Consider the following 21135-nt stretch of genomic DNA (forward strand, 5'->3'; position numbering starts at 1 on the left):
GCGGGCCTAGCTATGGTGCTCTTGGTAGATTTGATGGGCTGAATGGCCTCCTTCTGCACCGTAGGGATTTGTGGAGATTCACGTGGAGCATAAATATCTGCACAGATCAGGCGGGCTGAAAGGCTTGTTTCTATACTGTAAATATTGTGTACTTTTCTCGGCTTCAGATCTAGGGATGATTAAGCTAATTGTGGATTTATCCTCCCCATGCCATACTGACCAAGATCAAACAAGGAATTAAACCCTGTTACACACTGTGTTTACCGAATGAGTCATAACGAGAGCTGAAGAAGTGAATTAAAGCATTTCCTTAGCATCTAATCTACTTTCAGATCATTAAGTGGCGGCCCTGGAATTTGTCTTAGCTGAAATAAATAAACCCAAACCTAAATGGAAGACAAACAGTGGCACGAGTCCAAGTCTAGGCCATTGAGTCCTGTACCAATCACCTGGATTGTGTCTCCAGCAATTTCTTGTCAAGAGACGTGCATCAACCATTTATCAGGGTGTACACTCTTGCCTCTCGAAGCAAGTAGAAGTGTAAGATCATGAACCAAGATGTTATTAGCAATGATTTGCAAATTTGACTTGCAGCTTTTTGCCACTAATACTCAAAACCATCGTGCCTTAATAACAGATAAAACTGAATATGCAATTTCCAAGTTACGTCTACAAATTGAGGGCAAGGCAAACGCAGTCCTGGCTAAACTATAGGAAATAACAAAAATAATGCAGTAACTGCTGTGATTAAAAAGAAAAAACGCTGATGTCACATTCAGCAGTGATCTGGTGCAAATTTAATCCAGAGTTTATTAAATTCTGTTCCATTTACTATTCCTCAGAGTGCAATCCATCTGTAGTGGAGATTGACACTCCCCTCAAACAAGGCATTAGAAGGACTGGAAGAAAACTGTATTGTAGAGGGAGCAACTGATCCTAACTAAACCAAAACTAATGGGATACGTTTGCAGCTTATCACATTGCTGGCAGAAGTCATTTTGAAATGCGAAAGGACAGTTTCAATAATTGAATATAAATATTATTTCCAGCATTTTTTGTTTTTCAGATTACCAGCATCCATAATATTTTGCTTTTATTTCAATGTTAATGGATGAAAATGCAGTAAATTCCAGTTAGCCCAAAGTTTAAAAAATGCAGTGAATTCCAGTTAGCCCCTCTTGTGCTCCCTGCTCGATAAATAGACAGGTGGAGGGTGAAAAAAATACCAATAAATTGCTCAGCTACAGTTGTCCTTAGCATGGACAATTTTGGGTAAGGTTGTCTCAGAATAGCTTGGAGGGGACTCCTGTTTTCTTGCCAAAATGGGAGATATGGCCAATAATTCAATAGTTTCGTAAGGTTCCATCATCGCGTCACAGTTGCAACGGGAGACCAAAACCCCACCCCCCACCATCACTTGCAGAATCCAGCGTGGTAAGTGGCAAAAGCTACGAATGAGAGGACCCTTGTTCTGGATTTGTTCGAGCATTGTTGGGAGTTTCAAGGCAGTCAAACAGAGAAACTGCTATCTCCTAGGCAAGCCCATCAGCTTTTGTTGAGAATGCTTGCTTTCTCAGTTGGAAAAAGGAGCTGTCTAGGTGCTGAAGTCCCTTGACTTCCATCTTCACAGCTATGTCCTTACTTAGTGCTGCTGGCAAGAGGAAAATCGATTAATAGCAGGAAAATTAGATGTATGTTCTCTGAAGATATGCATTGGTCCTTGGGTTTTGGTTGACTCCTCATGCACACGTCTCTCAAAGAATAATTCAATAATTCATTGTGTTGTACTGCCTGTGAAATACTAATTTGAGTCCAGTGACTATGTAAGAAAAATTTGATTTGTGGCTCAGTGAGTTACTGCATCGTCCGCTGTGACAATCACAGCCGGCCTGATCATTTTCCAGCTCAGGAAAACGCACAAGGGTGGAAATTTGAATTCAGATAACGCTCAAGCATTTGGCACCAATTAATGCTATATCTGCACATGAACACAGAACAACATGTGCCAGAACATCGTTGCTTCTATTTTTAAAAATTCACTTTGCAAAATTATGTACGGTAGCATTTCAGCTTGCCTTATTTTATATATTGATTTATTTTTCAATAAATTCAGAGTACCCAATTATTTTTTTCCAATTAAGGGGCAATTTAGCGTGTTCAATCCACCTACCGTGCACATCTTTGGGTTGTGGGGGCAAATCCACACAGACACAGGGAGAATGTGCAAACTCCACAGGGACCCAGGACCGGGATTCAAACACGGTCCTCAGCACCGTAGTCTCAGTGCTAACAACTGCGCCACCATGCTGCCCCAACATTTCAACATTCTTAACACTAGAATCACTGAAGTTATTGCACAGGAGGCCATCCAGCCCATTGACTTATCAGCATCACAAAAGAGTGACCCACCTAGTCCCACTGCCCCGCCTTTGCCACATAGCCCTCCAATTTATTTTATTTTCAGATTATTGTCCAATTCCCTTTTGAATCTGCCTCCGCCACAATCTCAGGCAGTGTATTTTAGATTCTAACTGAATCCTGCTTTTCCTCAGGTCATCTTTGGTTCCTTAAATCCATGTCCTCTGATTCGCCACCCTCCTCCCAATGGGAAGGGTTTCTCTCTATCTATTCTGTCTCAACCCCTCGTGATTTTGAAAACCTCCATCAAATCTCCTTTCAACGTTCAACATTCCCTTCGCCAAGGAGAACAACCCCAACTTTCTGCACGGTCCATGTGGAACCATTCTTGTAAATCTTTTCTGCACCATCACATCCCTATAGTCTTCAATGCTCAGAATTTAGCATCATACTCCAATTGAAGTCAAATCAGCAGTTTTTTTTCCAACAATTTCCTTGCCTCTTTTATAAAACCCATGATCCCGATACCTTTTTAACCGCTTTAACTATAGAACAATTGAAAATGTTCTTAACTACCTCATTTTTTTCCTTTGAAGTGAAAATATCATCTCACAGCTTCGCAGATAGAACTACCTTCCATTTACAAAGCACGTTGCACAGCCTCCAAAAGCACTGTTCAGCCAATTAAATACTTTTGAATTGGTCACTGCGGCAATGTAGAAAACACTGCCGCGAATTTACAAACAACAATGTGGCAACAGATAAATCAATTTTAGTAATGTTGGTTGAGAGTGGTGAACAGCAAGGAGATCGAGATCAGAGAAACAGAAAAAGGGGGACGGGGATGTGGGGTCAGAGAAGGGGCTGAAGGACCACTTTGCAGAGAGGGAGGGATGGGGTGTAGATGTGAAGGCGAGTGTTCTGGAGTGCAAGGGCACGATAGCTGGAGCAGTGGCCTCCACTGGTTTGATGAAGCACCTCTATCACAGGATGAGAGTAATCTGACAGAAAACATTAAAATGACCACACCTATTGACATAAAGCATGTATTTTCCACCAATGGCATATTATCATCAACACTCAAGCAGACTGGAGCTCAGCATTGGGGGTTTGCAAATAAAATGCCTCATGTAGGAATTCAACTCCAACCACAGTAACCTTTTGCTTTAATCCCACCTCAATAAAGGTTTGATTTGAAGCAGAAAGGTGTTTGCAACTCTAAAGGTGTGCTGACACAAATGGCCAGACACCAGGAGCGACTGGGGACGCTCTCCAACCCTGCTGAAGGGTAGGAGCAGGCTTTATACCCAACGCCCTGCTTCAGTTTAAATGGGGCAGCGACCACGACTCCGGCCCCAGTCCGCCCGAGGTAAGGTGCAACCAGAGGCGGCCACGGCTCGAGGCCGGGGATGAGTGCGGCCTGGGGCCAGTTCCCTCCTCACAGCCCAAAACTCGGGGAGGGGAGGGGCGAGGGACAGGCAGATTTAAAGCACTGGAGCCTGAAGGAGTCGCTCACGCAGGTCTGAATTCCCACCTTCGGGAGGTTAAGGTGGACGGAGAGCCGTCGGAAACGCCTCTAAATAGCTGCTTACCTGGGCCCATCACCACTGTGCGCGCCCCCCACCGGGCTGACGTGCGCGCTCCCGCGACAGCGCCCCCTGGTGGTACTCCTGCCAGCGCCGGCCTGGTCACCACCTCCTCCTCCTCCTCAGCCTGGGTTCAGGGGCAGCTCCTTGCCCATGAGCACCCAGAGCCCATTGCTGTTTGGTGGGCTCTACTCCAAAAGGAACAGTCAGTCACCCAGTGAAGGTTTACCAGACTGATTCCTGGGACATGGCGGGACTGACCTAGAGATTGTATTCGCTGGCGTTCAGAAGAATGGGGGGGGGATCTCATAGAAACCTATAAAATTCTAACAGGACTAGACAGGGTAAATGCAAGGAGGAAGTTCCCGATGGTGGGTGTGTCCAGGACCAGGGGTCACAGTCTGAGGATACTGGGGTAGACCATTTCGGACAAATTTGGAGAAATCTCTTCACCCAGAGAGCGATCGGCCTGTGGAATTCATTCCCAATTCTTCAACGAAACCTGATGGCAAGAGAGGGCCCGAAAAAAGAGCCTGAGAAAGGAATCGCAGCGATCTAGAGTCCAAAGAATCCCAGCGATTTAGAGTCCCACCTCCCGGAAACACCTGCCAAATGTGTGGTCAAAGATGCGGTTCTAGAATTGGACTCATCAGCCAGGCAAGCCCCCACAGAACCCATGACCATCAACACAGAGCTTCTTAGATGGATAATCATACTCGTTAGCGGGTGATCGCCAAAGAAGGAGTTTCACGTCAGGATGCTCTGTGGCTTGGAGGAGAGCTTGCTGATGATAGCGTTCTAATGCATCTGCTGTCCATTCCCCTCACAATAAATGATAACATTTGATTAGCTTTCATACTTACTTGCTGCACAATGGCAAGTTGCTACAGTGCATCTTGTAGATGGTACACACTGACACCACTGTGCATCAATGGTGGAGGGAGTGAGTGTCTAAGGTGGTGGATAGTATCAAGCTTTTTGATGCTGCTGGAGCTGCACTTATCCAGGCAAGCGGAAAGTATTCTATCACAGGTGAATGAGATATCAAAAAATAATTATTTGTATGGGGAAACTAAGCCTCCAAAGGAAGTTTTCAAATAATTCAATAAATGTAAGCCTGAAAGATGCCTTGAGTGGCGTCATCTGCGGACCTTTTACTCATAATCCCAGTTCATGCACTGGAGTGATTGATACACATCAAGATAAAGCTAACTAAAATACAAATGGAGTTAAGGTAGATCAACAAATCAATATTAAAGCACTAAATTAGTTCAAACTGCCCCAAGAGGACTGCAAAGCCCAGTGGTGAGATGTTCCTGTGGTGAATGCACGACATGGGCAGCACGGTAGCATTGTGGATAGCACAATTGCTTCACAGCTCCAGGGTCCCAGGTTCGATTCCGGCCTGAGTCACTGTCTGTGCGGAGTCTGCACATCCTCCCCGTGTGTGCGTGGGTTTCCTCCGGGTGCTCCGGTTTCCTCCCACAGTCCAAAGATGTGCAGGTTAGGTGGATTTGCCATGATAAATTGCCCTTAGTGTCCAAAATTGCCCTTAGTGTTGGGTGGGGTTACTGGGTTATGGGGATAGGGTGGAGGTGTTGACCTTGGGTAGAGTGCTCTTTCCAAGAGCCGGTGCAGACTCGATGGGCCGGATGGTCTCCTTCTGCACTGTAAATGCTATGCTATGATAAATTACTGAAGGCACAATGAAAACAGACAATGAGGTTGTACTGTGGGGCAACCCTCAAACCATAATTGAAGGAATGGCAATGAAGACTAATATTTATGAATAAACAGGGTTGAAGATGAGTAGAGGCTGGTTTATTGAGGAGTATTTCCCAATTTTTCAGCAGCAGGCTTGTACCTTTAGACATCCAAAGATTCATTTTATTTTCTACAATAGACCTTTTTCTACAATAAATCTTGCATGGCTTTACTAACATTGGGCCAGAATAAAAGTTGTAACATTGTGACTGGCAAAGAAATATAGCAGAGCGGAGCTTGTTCCCTGAAGCGGTGAATGATAATGGAACTGATTTGAGGTATAAAGGTTTACTGAGGGGAAAACACAACACAGTGTCAATTTGAAATAGTCCTCATTTAAAATCCATCCCAGTGTGCACTTATCAATAGTTTTCTGGACTTAGTCCTCAAGTTTTTTTATATAGTATTCTGCCTACCATTGAGATTTACTAGGGAATACAAGGGGCTGGTTTAGCATAGTGGGCTAAACAACTGGCTTGTAATGCAGAACAAGGCCAGCAGCGCGGGTTCAATTCCCGTACTGGCCTCCCCGAACAGGTGCCGGAATGTGGCGACTAGGGGCTTTTCACAGTAACTTCATTGAAGCCTACTTGTGACAATAAGCGATATAAATAAAAATAAAGTCTTCAGTGTCCCCTAAATCCATTGTGGACACTGGTGGCCTTTAGTCAGAGGACAGAATAATGTTGTGCCATCACAGAAGGACTCCAGGTCGTGTTCGAAAGATATTGATTTGATCTGTGTGATGCAGGAGGGTTCAGTTATTCTGGTTTTGGGCAGACCGGGGAAAAGATCCCAACCAGTAATTATTAGGCATCTCAGAGAACATTAGACGAGGAGCACGCCATTCAGCCCCTCAAACTTATTCTATCATTCAATCAGATGATGGCAATCTATACCTCAAACTAATTTATCTGCCTTTGACCCACAAGCTTGGATACTCTCACCCTTCATGGATCTGTTGAACTCAGTCTTTAATGCTCCAATTGAGGCAGCATCCACATTATTTTGGGGGAGGACGTTCCAGTTTTGTGCCACCTTTTGGGTGAAGAGTTTCCTGATTTCACACCTAAATGGCCTGATTCTTTTATTTATTTATTTTATTTAGAGTACCCAATTCATTTTTTCCAATTAAGGGCAATTTATTGTGACCAATCCACCTACCCTGCATATCTTTTAGTTGTGGGGCGAAACCCATGCAGACACGGGGAGAATGTGCAAACTCCACACGGACAGTGACCCAGGACCAGGATCAAACCTGGGACCTCGGCGCCGTGAGGCAGCAGTGCTAACCACTGCGCCACCGTGCTGCCTACAAATGACCTGATTCTATAATAATAATCTTTATTGTCACAAGTAGGCATACATTAACACTGCAATGAAATTACTGTTAAAAGCCCCTAGTTGCAACATTCCGGCGCCTGTTCGGGTATACGGAGGGAGAATTCAAAATGTCCAAATTACCTAAAGCACGTCTTTCGGGACTTGTGGGAGGAAACGCACCAGGAAGAAACCCACGCAGACACAGGGAGAACGTGCAGACTCCACACAGACAGTGACGCAAGCCAGGATCGAACCTGGGATCCTGGCGCTGTGAAGCAATAGTGCTAACCACTGTGCTACCCCCATTCTAATGGTCAGATTGCAGCCTCTTGTTCTGGATTCCTCCGTCAAAGAAAACAAGATTATTTTCAGCTAACCTAACCAATCCTTTAATCATTTTGAACACTTTCATCAAATCATCTCTTAATTTCCTATACCTGTCCCCCAGTCTTCACCAATTTCCTCTTGGTGGCCGTGATTGTAGTTGCATGCCCCATGTCCTTGATTCCAATAAGTGGTCACTCCTCAAGCATGAGCCTGATTAACCATGAGAATTGCACTCAAATTCTATTCTGCCCTTCACCAGGGTTGTCAGCCGTGATTAAATGTATTCCTGGAGGTTTCATCACATGACTTGCCTCCACGCTTCAGCCCGGACAACACAATCCAGCCTTGTGACCTACGGCCTTCCTACACCAATTGCCAAGCAAAAGAACTCATTACCCAATTAGATGATGCTTGACCATCAGCTAAACAGTCTTTTTCTCCTCATTTTCAATATCTTTATATCTGGTAAAGAGAAATATTCAAAGTAAATGACAAAAAAAACCAATCTTGTTTCATGTCCCGATGAGTTTTCTCCAGGTTGCCCACAGCTGTGTCCTGGAGATTGACCTTCAATTCCGAGAGGGTCCAGGTCAATCCTGGCAACGCGACCCTTCAATGACCTCAGAGATCCAAACTGAATATTAGTAGTGACCAGGAGTTTGAGCCTTGGCTGATTCACCCTTTCCCTGTCTCGGTGGCATTGAGACCAATAGCAGTGAATCCTTTTCATTATCTAAAATGAAACCAGAGAGAAAAGGTGGCACCTTCTTGGTTTCTATGGCTCCCTGGGAGTGCTTACACCCACCAACTGAGAGAGCATTCTCAGTGAATATATTTGGCATTTTCACCCCCGTAAGGATGTCAAGGGGTGCTTTTTAGGGAATAAAGCATTTTCCTTACTTGTAGTTGAGTTTGAAGTGTAAAGAAAGGTGAATGATTTGATGATGAGGAACAAAAGGTGAATGCTAATGGAATGGGTCCTTTATAGAGGTTGGATGTTATGGTAGTGATTTAGTGGTGGCACAGTGGTTAGCACTGCTATCGCACAGCACCAAAGACCCGAGTTAAATTCCGGCCTTGGGTGACTGCCTATGTGGAGTTTGCACATTATCTCCTTGTCTGCGTGGGTTTCCTCTGGGTGATCCGGTTTCCTTCCACAGTCCAAAAATGTGCAGTTGAAGTGAATTGGCCATGTTAAAATGGACCCATAGGTTAGGTGGGGTTACGGGAATACTGCAAGGAGTGGGCTGAAATTAGGGTGCTCTTTCAGAGAGTCGTTGCAGACTCGATCGGCCGAATGACCTCCTTCTACACTGTCGAGATTCTATGGATTGTATGAATTAATAAATGGACAAGCACACTTTTTTAACAGGTCGCATTCTTACCCAATGCATAGCTGCTTCCCCCCTCCCCATGAGTCTAACTACTTAGCAGAACTGACGAGTGATGTCTTTCATTTCATGAATGAGAATTGTAAAGTGTCGTGCAAATTGGAATTACACACTTACATATTTTACTGAGACTCCGGCATGCCTTGATGTACATATACAGTCACATCGATATCTGGAGATTGGGTTACTCATATACAGACCCAAAACAGGGCACAGCTATGCAGGCACATACCTGGGTAAGTAGCATCAGGCTGAATAAACTGGAAAGGACCCAGAATGAAGAATGCTCTGTAAGGAGCCACTTGACACATATACACTTGTTGTGGAATCACCAGCCGCCGAAAGAGGTCATTCAGCCCATCGATGGCTATCTACTGGAACTTACATTCCTTGGTACCATTTGACTAACTGGCTATCGATTAGTGTGTGTTAAGCTGTTAAAAGTCTTTTTTTTTCTCCACGTGGAACTACGGGGGGTGGGGGAACTCTGATGGATTCCAATTGATTCTTAAGAAGAGGATTTTTTAAAAAGCAGGGGTTATTAGGAGTGCCTTTATTAGCTCAAGGCGACAATTCCACCAGTGCACCTACACCTTCAGTCCCGCTGTCTCAAACACTTTGTTCACTCTGCTGAAGGCCAGTGTTTTATAGAATTATAGAACTTACAGTGCAGAAGGAGGCCATTCGGCCCATCGAGTCTGCACCGGCTCTTGGAAAGAGCACCCTACGCCTCCACCCTACTCCTGTAACCCAGTAACCCCACCTAACTGCCCCACTAAGAGCAATTTATCATGGCCAATCCACCTAACCTGCACATCTTTGGACTGTGGGAGGAAACCCACGCAGACACAGGGAGAATGTGCAGACTCCGCCCAGACAGTGACCCAAGCCGGCAATCGAACTAGGGACCCTGGAGCTGTGAAGCAGCTGTGCTAACTACTGTGCTACCATTACTGCAATAAACAATCAACACTGCTCAGCTAATAATAATAATAACAATCTTTATTGGTGTCACATTGGCTTACATTGACACTGCAATGAAGTTCCTATGAAAATCCCCTCGTCGCCACACTCCTGTTCGGGTACACAGAGGGAGAATTCAGAATGCTAAAACCTCAAGCCGATCTGTTTGTGTGTGGTGTTTATCTTCTTTCTCCTCTGCTCTCTTTCTGTTGATTCCACACAGGGCTGCCTCCATTCAGGCACAGGAAGAGTCTGCATTTCAAGATGTAGCGGTGCTTCTTGTGTGTACTGGGAGAGCCAGGAGTCACAACATACAAATACAACTCTGGCGGGTGTTAACGGCAGTCTTTGGTAGGTGGCAGGAGGAGGGGAAAGTTAGAAACAAAATCAAAGTTTGGACCCATGCATTCCCTTTCTGCATTGCCCCCAAATACGCACTTCTAATTAGTACCGTTAAAAACTAAATGACGGGCTGTTAGTGAATTTAATGGCAGCCCAACTGAAGTACTGTTGAGTATTTATGTAGAATTGTGACATTTTACAAGAGAGAGACCTTTCGGCAATATTGTGTCACGGCGACCCAAAAAGACCTTATTCAGCCTAATCCCATTTTCTAGTTCTTGGCCCTCAGCCCTGTGGGTTACAGCACATCTAGTGCATATCCAATACTTGTGAAAGAAATGTGTTGAGGTTTTCTGCCTTTACCAACCTTTCAGGCAGTTAATCCTCTACCTCCCTCCACCTCCTGGGTGGAAGATATTTTCCTCATTGTCTTTTAAGTCCTTCCACGAGTGATTTTAAATATTTTGTCCCTGGTTATTGACCTCTCTGTTAAGGGAAAGAGGTCCTTCCTACCCATCCTATCCAGACCCTCAATTGAATCTTCCCCTATATGTTCCTTAAAAAGATAAATCCAGCCAATCAAAGGGCGGCGAGGTGGCACAGTGCTTAGCACTGCTGCCTCACAATGCCAGGGACCACCATTACACATGAGAACACCACCCACCAGGTACGCGGTACATACCCGTGTGACTCGACCAACGCTTTCTACCTCATACGCTGCAGGGAAGGATGTCCCGAAGCGTGGTACATTGGCGAGACCATGCAGACGCTGCGACAACGAATGAACGGACATCGCGCGACAATCACCAGGCAGGAATGTTCCCTTCCAGTCAGGGAACACTTCAGCAGTCAAGGGCAGTCAGCCTCTGATCTCCAGGTAAGCGATCTCCAAAGCGACCTTCAGGACACGCGACAACGCAGAATCGCTGAGCAGAAACTTATAGCCAAGTTCCGCACACATGAGTACGACCTCAACTGGGACCTGGGATTCATGTCGCATTACATTCATCCCCCATCATCTGGCCTGGGCTTGCGAAATCCTACCAACTGTCCTGGCTTGACGCAATTCACACCTCTTTAACCTGGGGTTACCCCACCTCGGGATCTGTAAAGATTTAATCACCTGCTAATGCTCGCATTCCAAGCATTGTCTGGCATCTTTGAATTTGTCTATATATATGTTTCTGGAACATACCTCTTCATTCACCTGAGGAAGGGCAGTGCTCCGAAAGCTAGTGATTCGAAACAAACCTGTTGGACTTTAACCTGGTGTTGTAAGACTTCTTACTTATATTCTGAATCTTGGCTAATAAAGGAAAATATGCCATATGCCTTCTTCACCACTTCATTTACCTGTTCTGCTACCTTTAGGGATCTGTGACATTCATTCCTCTGTTCCTCTACACTTCTCATTTAATGCATATTCCCCTGCTTTGCTCTCCTACCAACGTCTTCAATAATCCTCTCCATGTATATGGGTCTGTCTATGTGCATATATTTGTGTGTGCATGTATGTGTATATGTATGTGTGTTTATCTGTACATAATACTAATAATAATCGCTTATTGTCACAAGTAGGCTTCAATGAAGTTACTGTGAAACGTCCCTAGTCGCCACATTCCTGCACCTGTTCGGGGAGGCTGGAACGGGAATTGAACCCATGCTGCTGGTCTTGTTCTGCATTACAAGCCAGCTGTCTTAGCCCACTGTGCTAAACCACATGTATGTCTGTTGCTGCTCCTGGCATGCCCTCCTGTACTCTTCATTGAACCAGGGTTGATCCCCTGGCTTGGCGGTAAGTGGGGGATATGCAAGGCAGTAAGGTTACAGATTGTGGCTGAATACAATTCTGCTGATGGCCCACAGAGCTTCATGGATGCCCAGTCTTGAGTTGCTATATCTGTTCTGAATCTATCCCATTTAGCACGATGGTAGTGCCACACATCATGATGGAGGGTATCCTCAATGTGAATCTGGGTCTTTGTCTCCACAAGGACTGTGCGTGGTCACTTCTACCGATACTATCATGAACTGATGCATCCACAGCAGATAGGTTGGTGAGGATGAGATCTAGTATGTTTTTCCCTCTTCTTGATTCCTTTACCACCACGTGTCGCAGCCCCAATCTAGCAGCTATGTCCTCTACGACCTGGCCAGCTCGGTCTGTGGTGGTATTACCATGCCGCTCTTGGTGATGGACATTTAAGTCCCCCATCCAGAGTACATTCTGTCCCCTTGCCACCCTCACTCAATGCTTACTTCAAGTGGAGTCCAACATGGAGGAATACTGATTCATCAGCTGATGGTGGATGGTACGTGGTAATCAGCAGGAGGTTTCCTTGCCCATGTTTAACCTGAAGCCAGGAGATTTCATGACGTCCAGTCAAAGTTGAGGACTCCCAGGGCAATTTCCTCCTGACTGTATTCCACTGTGCCCCAACTCTGCTGGGTCTGTCATGCCAGTGAGACAGGACTTACCCAGGGATGGCGACAGTGGTGTCTGGGACATTATCTGTAAGGTATGATTCTGTGAGTATGATTATGTCAGGCTGTTGTTTTACTAGTCTGGGAGAGAGCTCTCCCAATTTGGGTACAAGTCCCCAGGTGTTGGTAAGGAGGACGTTGCAGTGTTTTTTTTAAGTTAAGGGACAAATTAGTGTGTCCAATCACCTATCCTACACATCTTTGGGTTGTGGGGGTGAAACCCACGCAAACAAGGGGAGAATGTGCAAACTCCACACAGACAGTGACCTGGGGCCGGGATCGAATCTGGGACCTTAATGGCGTGAGGCAGCAGTGCTATCCACTGCGCCACCGTGCTGCCCGACTTTGCAGTGTTGACAGTGCTGGCTTTGCTGTTGTCGTTTCCAGTGCCTAATAGATGTCGGGTGGCCCATATAGTTTATTCCCTTTTTATTGACTTTGTAGAAGTTTGATACAACTGAGCGGCTTGCTAGGCCATCTCAGACAGCATTTAAGAATCAACCACATTGCTGCAGATCTGGAATCACATGTAGGTCAGACCAGGTTTCCTTCTCTAAAGGACATTATTGTATGTATGTATATGTGTTTACATGATATGCATGTTTGTGTGTATTGCATGTCTGTTTGTGTATGTGTGTTTATGTATATGAATGTGTATGTATGTGTGCCTGTGTGTATGTATGTGTGTTTGTGTGTATTAATGTACCTGCTTGTACGTATATATGTGTGCATCTATATGTGGTTATGTGTATGTTTGTATTCATCAATGTGTGTATGTATGTATCCGTTTTTATGTATGTGTGTACCTGTCAGGACCATTGTACACACGTTGCAATGTGGCAGTCCCCAGGTTTAAGAAGTCCAATGCTTTCCCAGTCTGCATTCTGGAAACAACAGACGAACGCTCGTTCTCTCTAGATGTTCTAGGCCACAAGGTGCTGATCCAGATTATCACTGCAGTTTCAGTGCCTGTTTAAAACTTCCACAGGACCGTGTGGCATGGACTTTCACCAGCCTGTGTGGTAACTTCCATCCCCTCCCTTCTTTCATGGACAATATATCTTTAATTAGGCGGAACTAGGCAAAGCAATTCCCCGAAGAGAATGCAAAGAGGGAGGAACAAACCGAATCACCTACCCGAACTTTAGCACTGTGTTTAACTGAAAGGGCAACAGGTGGAAGTTAAATAACTTTACAGGTTGGGCAAAGGACCTTTTAAGAGGAGATTTAGGGATTAGTCAGATGTTATTGCTGGTATAAAATTAAACAGTGCAGAGCTCTGGGGAGTGTAGCTATCTGAGAGATTAATATATTGTGGAATTGGGCGCACAAAGCCGATCCATTGTGGTGATGTATGAGTGAGGAGTGAATGGGGTGAAACATATGCAGGCTGTCACCGCAGGTGCCGACATCTGTTCATCTTGAGGCAGATGCTTATAGAAAGCCGATAGAGGCTCCGTAGCCCCTGCTTCCTTCCATTCAGACCCCAGAGCTCAATACCTAGTGCAATAAATCAGATCACATTGCACCGCGATGTTAAAGCGTTGGCGCAAAGGGACGGGGAAAAAAGCTGGAAACTATCGGAATTCACTGCTGCTTTTTAAAGTGTCGAGGTTGCCAATATTTTTGGTTGTACGACTGGGAGCGAGGAGGTGGGATGTGTGCAGTGCAGGGGGTGGTCAGTGTCGCTGCAAAAGTATTTTACAGATTGCAGGCTCCTTTGGAGAAAGTTGATCAAGGCGCCTGTTTTTGCTGGGGGGGGGGGGGGGGGGGGGGGGGGGCGGGGGGGGGGGGGTGGTGGTTGGAATAAAACAATCGCCACTCTCCTCGCATTAAACATCGGCGAATTAAAACAGCCATTCAGCATGGAGACCTACAACAAACCTGCCGCGGTGCAACAACTCCAGCCAGTTAGATTCTGGGATTAAACTCCCCACTTTCTGGGCAGGGAAACTAAACATTGCATTAATGTGAGGACAATTTCCAACAGCCATGGCTGTGGAGAGGAATATTGGTCAATTGCAGCCCCCCTCCACGCAAGTCTCGAAGTCTAGGTGATCCTTATGGGGGGGATTTAATTGCATTAACGAAAGCTTGGCTGTATTTGGCAGACAGGGTGTTTGGGGATAGAACCTTTTCCCTTTTCGCCCTCAGAGCTGCAATATGTTTTTTTTGTTTAGTGGTGGTGTTGGAGAGATAACACACATTCTCAAGAAGAGGAGAATGCGATAGCACCCCGCCCCCCCCCAACCCCCAACCCCTCGGCTCTGGCAGTCTGCTCGTCCGGAGCTGTGCAATAGCCATTGTGCAAATCATAGCCTGAAGTTATGTGTAATCCCTTTGTCACAAGTTCGAAGGCTTTTTCCCAATCTCATTGGTAATTAGCCCCGGAGCCAGCAGATGTTCCTCTGCAGAAATCGGCACGCGACTGGCCTCAGCCCCACCAGAATATCCGACAGAATCATCTCTCCTATTCTCCAACCCCCCCCACCCTCCTCTCTCTTTGCCCTCCCTGTGATTGTACGGAGAGAGAGAGAGTGGACAGACTCCCTCCCCCTTCACCCCCCCCCCCCTCTCTCTCCACCCCCACTCTCTCCACACCCCCCCCCCTCTCTCCACCCCCCTTTAAACCCAGCAAGAAGGGACGGGAAGGGGAAGGGTAGAGACAGAGAGAAAGGATCAGGGACACTGGGAGAATGGGCAGAGTGCAGTATAAAGACACGCAAGGGCGCAGCTGGCTGCAGTAATCTGATCGGGGAGTCAAAAGGAATGCCCCCTCGGTTCTAAGATCACAGGTAAACATCCCGGTTTTGTTATGAAAATGAAAGCTGCGACTTGGCTGCAGCAGATGACAGTGTTTGAAAAGCCCCCCACCCCCTATCCATCAGCTGCGCTGCTGTGCGCTCGCCTGGCCCGGGACACGCGACTGCCCCTTTCTCATTGTAATGAGCGCATGCCTCAGCAATAACCCGAGCCACTTGGTGCTCAGAACACTCTGCAAAGAAAACCCTCTCTCTTCCTCTGACTGTGTGTGTTTGGAGGGGGAAAGAGGATAGAACTCTTCTTTTAATCCGAGTTTTTACAGATTTACCCCTCACACACACTGAGAATCATCCAGGGTTAATCACAATAAAAATACCCCCCCCACCCCCCCAAAAAAAAAATCGCTCCACAAAACCTTCAGGGCGGTTTAACAACCAATTGGCTCATTTCTCGCGAATTCCACAACTGGTCTCATCTCTCAACAAACACAGAGTGTTGATATAATTGAGATAGAAATTCAGGAGGGTCACATTTGGTCTCTGTTTCTCTCTCCCCAGATGCTGTCAGACTCGCTGAGTTTTTCCAGCACTTTAGTTATATATTTGGACCTGTGAAAGGTCTGATTCCCCGTGTCGTTGTCATTTAAACCTTGCTTTGGACTAAATTGTCACGCTCAGACCCTTGGTTTGCTATCATGTCCATTCCAGTCCGCGTGGAAACATTGACTCCCCCCCCCCCTTTTATGCGGCCAATTTGAACCTTTGATAGCACACCTTCACAACGTGAATTCAAACTCACAACAAAAAACAATTTATCTTTATAAAAAAATAATAAGGCGAAACATATTCAGATCTGTTACATTGCACCTCGTCAGTGGGGGCGAGGGGGGACAAAGTATATTTGACTTTGTTCCAAATGACTGAAACTTTGAGATGCAGTTCCACTGGGAGGTGCTAATAAAGCAAGTTCAACCCCCCCCCCCCCCCCCCCCCCCCGGCAAACGGGTCATGTTTATGAATCATACTAGAGTTGGTAGTCTTGTAAAACCACGTGCTGTAACCACTAAACCTACTTTTTGCCTGTTATTCTCCCAATTCATCATATGGCTGGGGGGGGGGGGGGCTTCAGTAATGGACTATCTAAGCCACATGCCATTTGTCATACCGTTACAGCTAGTCGGAGCAATGGCTTTGTCTCATTTGGATGCGAGGACCGAATGGTGTTAGTAAAGTCACACAGAGACATGCCACTTTTAGTGGGATAACGCCATTTGTTAAGAACAGATGGCCGACTAGCGGCTGACCGCATTTGAGGCGTGCCCCCCCCCCCCCCCCCCCCGTTTAGATCGAAATCCCCCAAGGGGTTCCTCTTGTTTTGCTAATCAATGAAAATTAAACTGGGAGAGGAGAAGAGGGAGAGAGAGAGAGCCTGCATAGTTGGAGCTGGAGTCCCCAGCGATGTGGCCTCTTTGTTCTGAGTAACTGGTACGCAGGAGTTAAAGTACATCCAGCCTCCAACACAACCACTTAAGTTAAACAGTCTCTGTGTCTCCTTCCACCCCACCACCCCCTCCCCTCCTGAAAGCCAGGTTTAAGCCAGCTACAAGGAGGAGGAGGAGGCGAGAGAGAGAGAGAGAGAGAAAAGGAAGCTTTCCTGCCTGATTTCACGAAAATAGAATCGCGTGGCATAAATTAAGTCTGAATAGAAGAAGCGCAGTGCTAAGAATTGCTATGTTTTCGTGTTGCTTTCAGTTACGCTTTACAGTGGCAATCGAAAAATCTGGGCCATGTCAATTCAACAAACGCATGCTGGGGAGGGGGAGGGTGGGGGGAGGGGGGGTTGAGAAAGGCATAACTTTTGTGGATTTAAACCCTTGCCCGTGGAAGTTATTTACACTTGTCTATTTTAAAACAAAACCAAAGCATTAAGCCTTTTTTTCTTTTACCCACAACGCTTTAACTTACAGACCATCACTTGACGCGTGTGCATTCTAAATAAAGATTTGAACAGAAACACAAATCTCTTTGCAAAGGCATTAATTGGTGCAGGTGGAAGGGATACCATCTGAATCACTTGTTGCATCCTCTCCTCTGAGAGTTCCACTCATTCAGGGAGGTTCCAGCACAGTTTTCATTTTAACCTGTCTTTGACTCTGGATAGACTGTTGGGGGTGGAAGTGAGTCTCTCAAGGCCTCCTCTGCATGCCCTGTTATCAGTCAGGTGAAGCCTCCAGACCAGGGTAGAAGAGGGTGCCATGCTCCTACATCCACTTTCACGTGCACCTGTACTCTCATGGTCACCCTCCCAACGCTTTATTTATTTAATATAGTGAGGAGTTGGAGATTGTGGTGGTGGTGGTGGTGGTGGGGGTGGGGGGTAAACGTTCCCCGGGGGTAATTGAGAAATGAGGAACACTGAAAGATACTGCAAACTTTTGACAGTTTAATGTTTTCAGGGCGTGTTCCCAGCTGTTTGGCACCGCCTGTTTCTCAGTGATGTTGGAGGAGAGAGACGTGATCACAATAAAGGAATTTGTGCCCTTAACGTTGGGTTAGAGCGTCCGGTTAAAACAGTTATTTTTAAGAAATATTAAACTGAAAGGTCACGTGTGTGTGTGTGTGTGACAGTTTTGTTGTAACATTTATATAGATGAGCTGGCCATTGGTCAGAGTGTTTGTTTGTGCGCGTGTTTGTGTGCGTGTTGTGTTTGTTTGTGTACCCGTGTCTTTGTGTGTGTGTTTGTTTGTGTGGGTGTTTGTGTGTGTGTGTTTGTTTGTGTGGGTGTTTGTGTGGATGTGAGTGTTGGTGTGTTTGTGCGGGTGTTGGTGTGTGTTTGTGTGTGTTCGTCTGTGTTTATTTGTGTGTGTGAGTTCGTCTGTGTTTGTTTGTGTTTGTTTGTGCGTGTTTGTGTGTGTGCTTGTGTATGTGTTTGTTTGTGTGTTTGTGTCTGATTGTGTGTGTGTTTGTCTGTTTGTTTGTGTGTGTATTCGTCTGTGTTTGCTTGTGTGTGTTTATTTGTGTGTTTATGTGTGTGTGTTCATGTGTTTGTGTGTGTTTGTGTGCTTATTTGTGTATCTTTGTGTGTGTGTTTGTGTGCCCATGTTCGTTTGTGTGTATGTTTGTTTGTGTGGGCGTGTGTTTGCGTGGGTGTAAGTGTTGGTATGTGTGTCGTGTTTGTGTGTGTGTTTGTGCATATTTGTTTGTTTGTATGTGTGTGTGTTCTTCTGTGTTTGTGTGTGTGTTCATGTGTGTTTGTTTGTGTGTTTGTATGCAATTGTTTATGTGTGTGTGCATGTGTGTACTCGTGTGTGTGTTTGTCTCTGTGGGTGTATGTGCGTGTGTTTGTGTGTGTACGTCTGCCTTTGTGTTTATAGTTGTGTTTGTGTGGGTGGGTGTTTGTGCGTATGTTTGTGTGTGTGTTTGTATGTGTGCGTTTTTGTATGTATGTTTGTTTTTGTGTGTATGCTTGCGTGTCTCTTGTGTATGTGTATATGTTTGTGTTTGTGTGCAGTTGTTTGTGTGTTTGTGTGCGTGTGTGCATGTGTGTGTGTGTTTGTGTGCATGTTTGTGTGTATTTGTGTATGTTTGTGTGTGCATGTGTGCATGTTTGTGTGTGCATGTGTGTGTGTATTTGTGTGCATGTTTGTATGTGTATTTGTGTGTGTGCACGTTTGTGTCTGTGTATTTGTGTTTATGTGTGTATTTGTGTGTGTGTGCATGTTTGTGTTTGTGTGTGGGTGTGCATGTTTGTGGTGCATGTTTGTGTGTGTGTATTTGTGTGTATGTGTGTGCATGTTTGTGTGTGTGTATTTGTGTGTATGTGTGTGCATGTTTGTGTGTGTGTATGTGTGTGTGTGTGTTTGTGTGTGTATGTGTGTGCATGTTTGTATGTGTGTGCATGTTTGTGTGTGTGTATTTGTGTGTATGTGTGTGCATGTTTGTGTGTGTGTATGTGTGTGTGTGTTTGTGTGTGTGTATTTGTGTGTGTATGTTTGTGTGTGTGTGTATTTGTGTGTATGTGTGTGCATGTTTGTGTGTGTGCATGTTTGTGTGTGTATGTTTGTGTGTATGTGTGTGCATGTTTGTGTGTGTGTGTATTTGTGTGTATGTGTGTGTATGTTTGTGTGTGTGTGTATTTGTGTGTATGTGTTTGTGTGTGTGTGCATGTTTGTGTGTGTGTGTTTGTGTGTATGTGTGTGCATGTGTGTGTGTGTATTTGTGTGTGTGTGCATGTTTATGTGTGTATTTGTTTGTATGTTTGTGCATGTTTGTGTGTGTGTGTGCATGTGTGTGTGTGTTTGAGTGTATGTGTGTGCATGTTTGTGTGTGTGCATTTGTGTGCATGTTTGTGTGTGTGTGTTTGTGTGTGTGCATGTTTGTGTGTGTTTGTATGTGTGTATTTGTGAGTATGTGTGTGCATGTTTGTGTGTGTGTGCATGTTTGTGTGTGTGTGTATTTGTGTGTATGTGTGTGCATGTTTGTGTGTGTGTGAATGTGTGTGCATGTTTGTGTGTGTGTGCATGTTTGTGTGTGTGTGCATGTTTGTGTGTGTATGTGTGTGCATGTTTGTGTGTGTGTGTGTGTGTGCTAACTGGATTCAGTGCAGGGCTAGGGCGCAGATATTGATGCAGGAGGGGAAGGCTCCGTGCGCCGAGGGGAGCTGTTCCATTGTAGGGAGCAGGTGCTTGCGAGTATTAACATACAGCTGAGAGCGCACAATGAGCCGCCTTGAGCTGAACAATACCAACTGCCGTAATGACAGCCACGCGAACGACACACACCCACCAACTTTTTTTAAAAAAGCACAGCTTACGAGAAACAACCCCCCCCCCCCACACACACACACAAAATCCACAAAATGTCCTAACTTTCGTGGGGATGACTTCAATTCTCCCCCACCCCATACACACACACACACACATACACACACACACACACACAACCCCCACGACATTTCTGTTGACAAAATAAAATAAAACTCGCGGGAAAAAAGTCAGGACTTTCAAACACGCCTTCTGGTAGAGTGTGTGCTGCTATTTGGTGTTAATGCATGGTTAATGGGAGGGGGGGGGTGCTTGCGTGTGGGTTTCTTATTGATATATTTTTGCTGTAATTTAAATGAGTTTGTGTGTGTACCCTGTGCATTGCCCATTTTACAGTTCAGTGATCATTTGGCCATCTATTGAAGAGGGTGAAACAGCCTCTTTTGTGCCAGATCGTCAGCACGGGGGTCAAATAATCTGCATGTCATTACAGAGGCACAGTTGCTGCTGTATATAAAGAGCAGGCGAGGCTCTCGGTGCAGCACAGGTTTGGAGTGTTGCAGACGCCACTCGAGGTGAATTAGAGAACGCGCGCGTGTGTGAGAGAGGCAGACAGAGAGAAGATAAAACAATACGAGAGGACAAAAAGAGGAACAACAAACAGGATCTGACTTTTCTGCCCTCCCTTCGCCGGGCACCCCCCCCCCCCCCCCCACACACACACACAGGCAAAGAAAAGTCGAATTATCGTCAGGAAGAATTTCGCATCCCGAAATAAAAATCCTGGGACCGTTTACGAGTTTGTGTTTGGAATTAAAAGCCCCAAGCATCTGGCACAGAGACGGGAAAACAACCCACACGGCAGAGAGAGAGATCGAGGTGTCCAGCAAACACACCAGTGCATCAATCGATCTCTCTGCTGCTTTCAACCTCTTCCCCAGCAAGCGACCCTCATTGAAAAGAGCTGTCAGTCACTAAGGGGAAGGGAGGTTCTCTGCAGACGGGGGAGCAGTCAAAGGATTCGAGAGAGGAAAACAGCTACACTCTGAGTGGAGTTTGGAAGCGGCGAGG

General features: G+C 45.8%; 2 protein-coding genes across 4 annotated transcripts in view; one reads left to right on the forward strand and one right to left on the reverse strand.

Moving 5' to 3' along the window:
* The window catches only part of fam120b (family with sequence similarity 120 member B), a 94031-nt gene extending 90023 nt beyond the window's left edge, over positions 1-4008 (reverse strand). For 2 of the 3 annotated variants that reach the window (XM_072513061.1, XM_072513045.1), the window contains exon 1: positions 3951-3983. The gene's annotated coding sequence lies outside the window, so the exon portion shown is untranslated. Of the gene's footprint in view, positions 1-3950 lie in introns of all 3 variants that reach the window. The other variant, XM_072513053.1, reaches the window with a different exon arrangement.
* The window catches only part of dldh (dihydrolipoamide dehydrogenase), a 32726-nt gene that overhangs the window by 4023 nt on the left and 7568 nt on the right, over positions 1-21135 (forward strand). The gene's annotated exons all lie outside the window — the stretch shown is intronic.

This window comes from Scyliorhinus torazame, chromosome 1, assembly GCF_047496885.1.
Source record: "Scyliorhinus torazame isolate Kashiwa2021f chromosome 1, sScyTor2.1, whole genome shotgun sequence".
Taxonomy (NCBI): domain Eukaryota; kingdom Metazoa; phylum Chordata; class Chondrichthyes; order Carcharhiniformes; family Scyliorhinidae; genus Scyliorhinus; species Scyliorhinus torazame.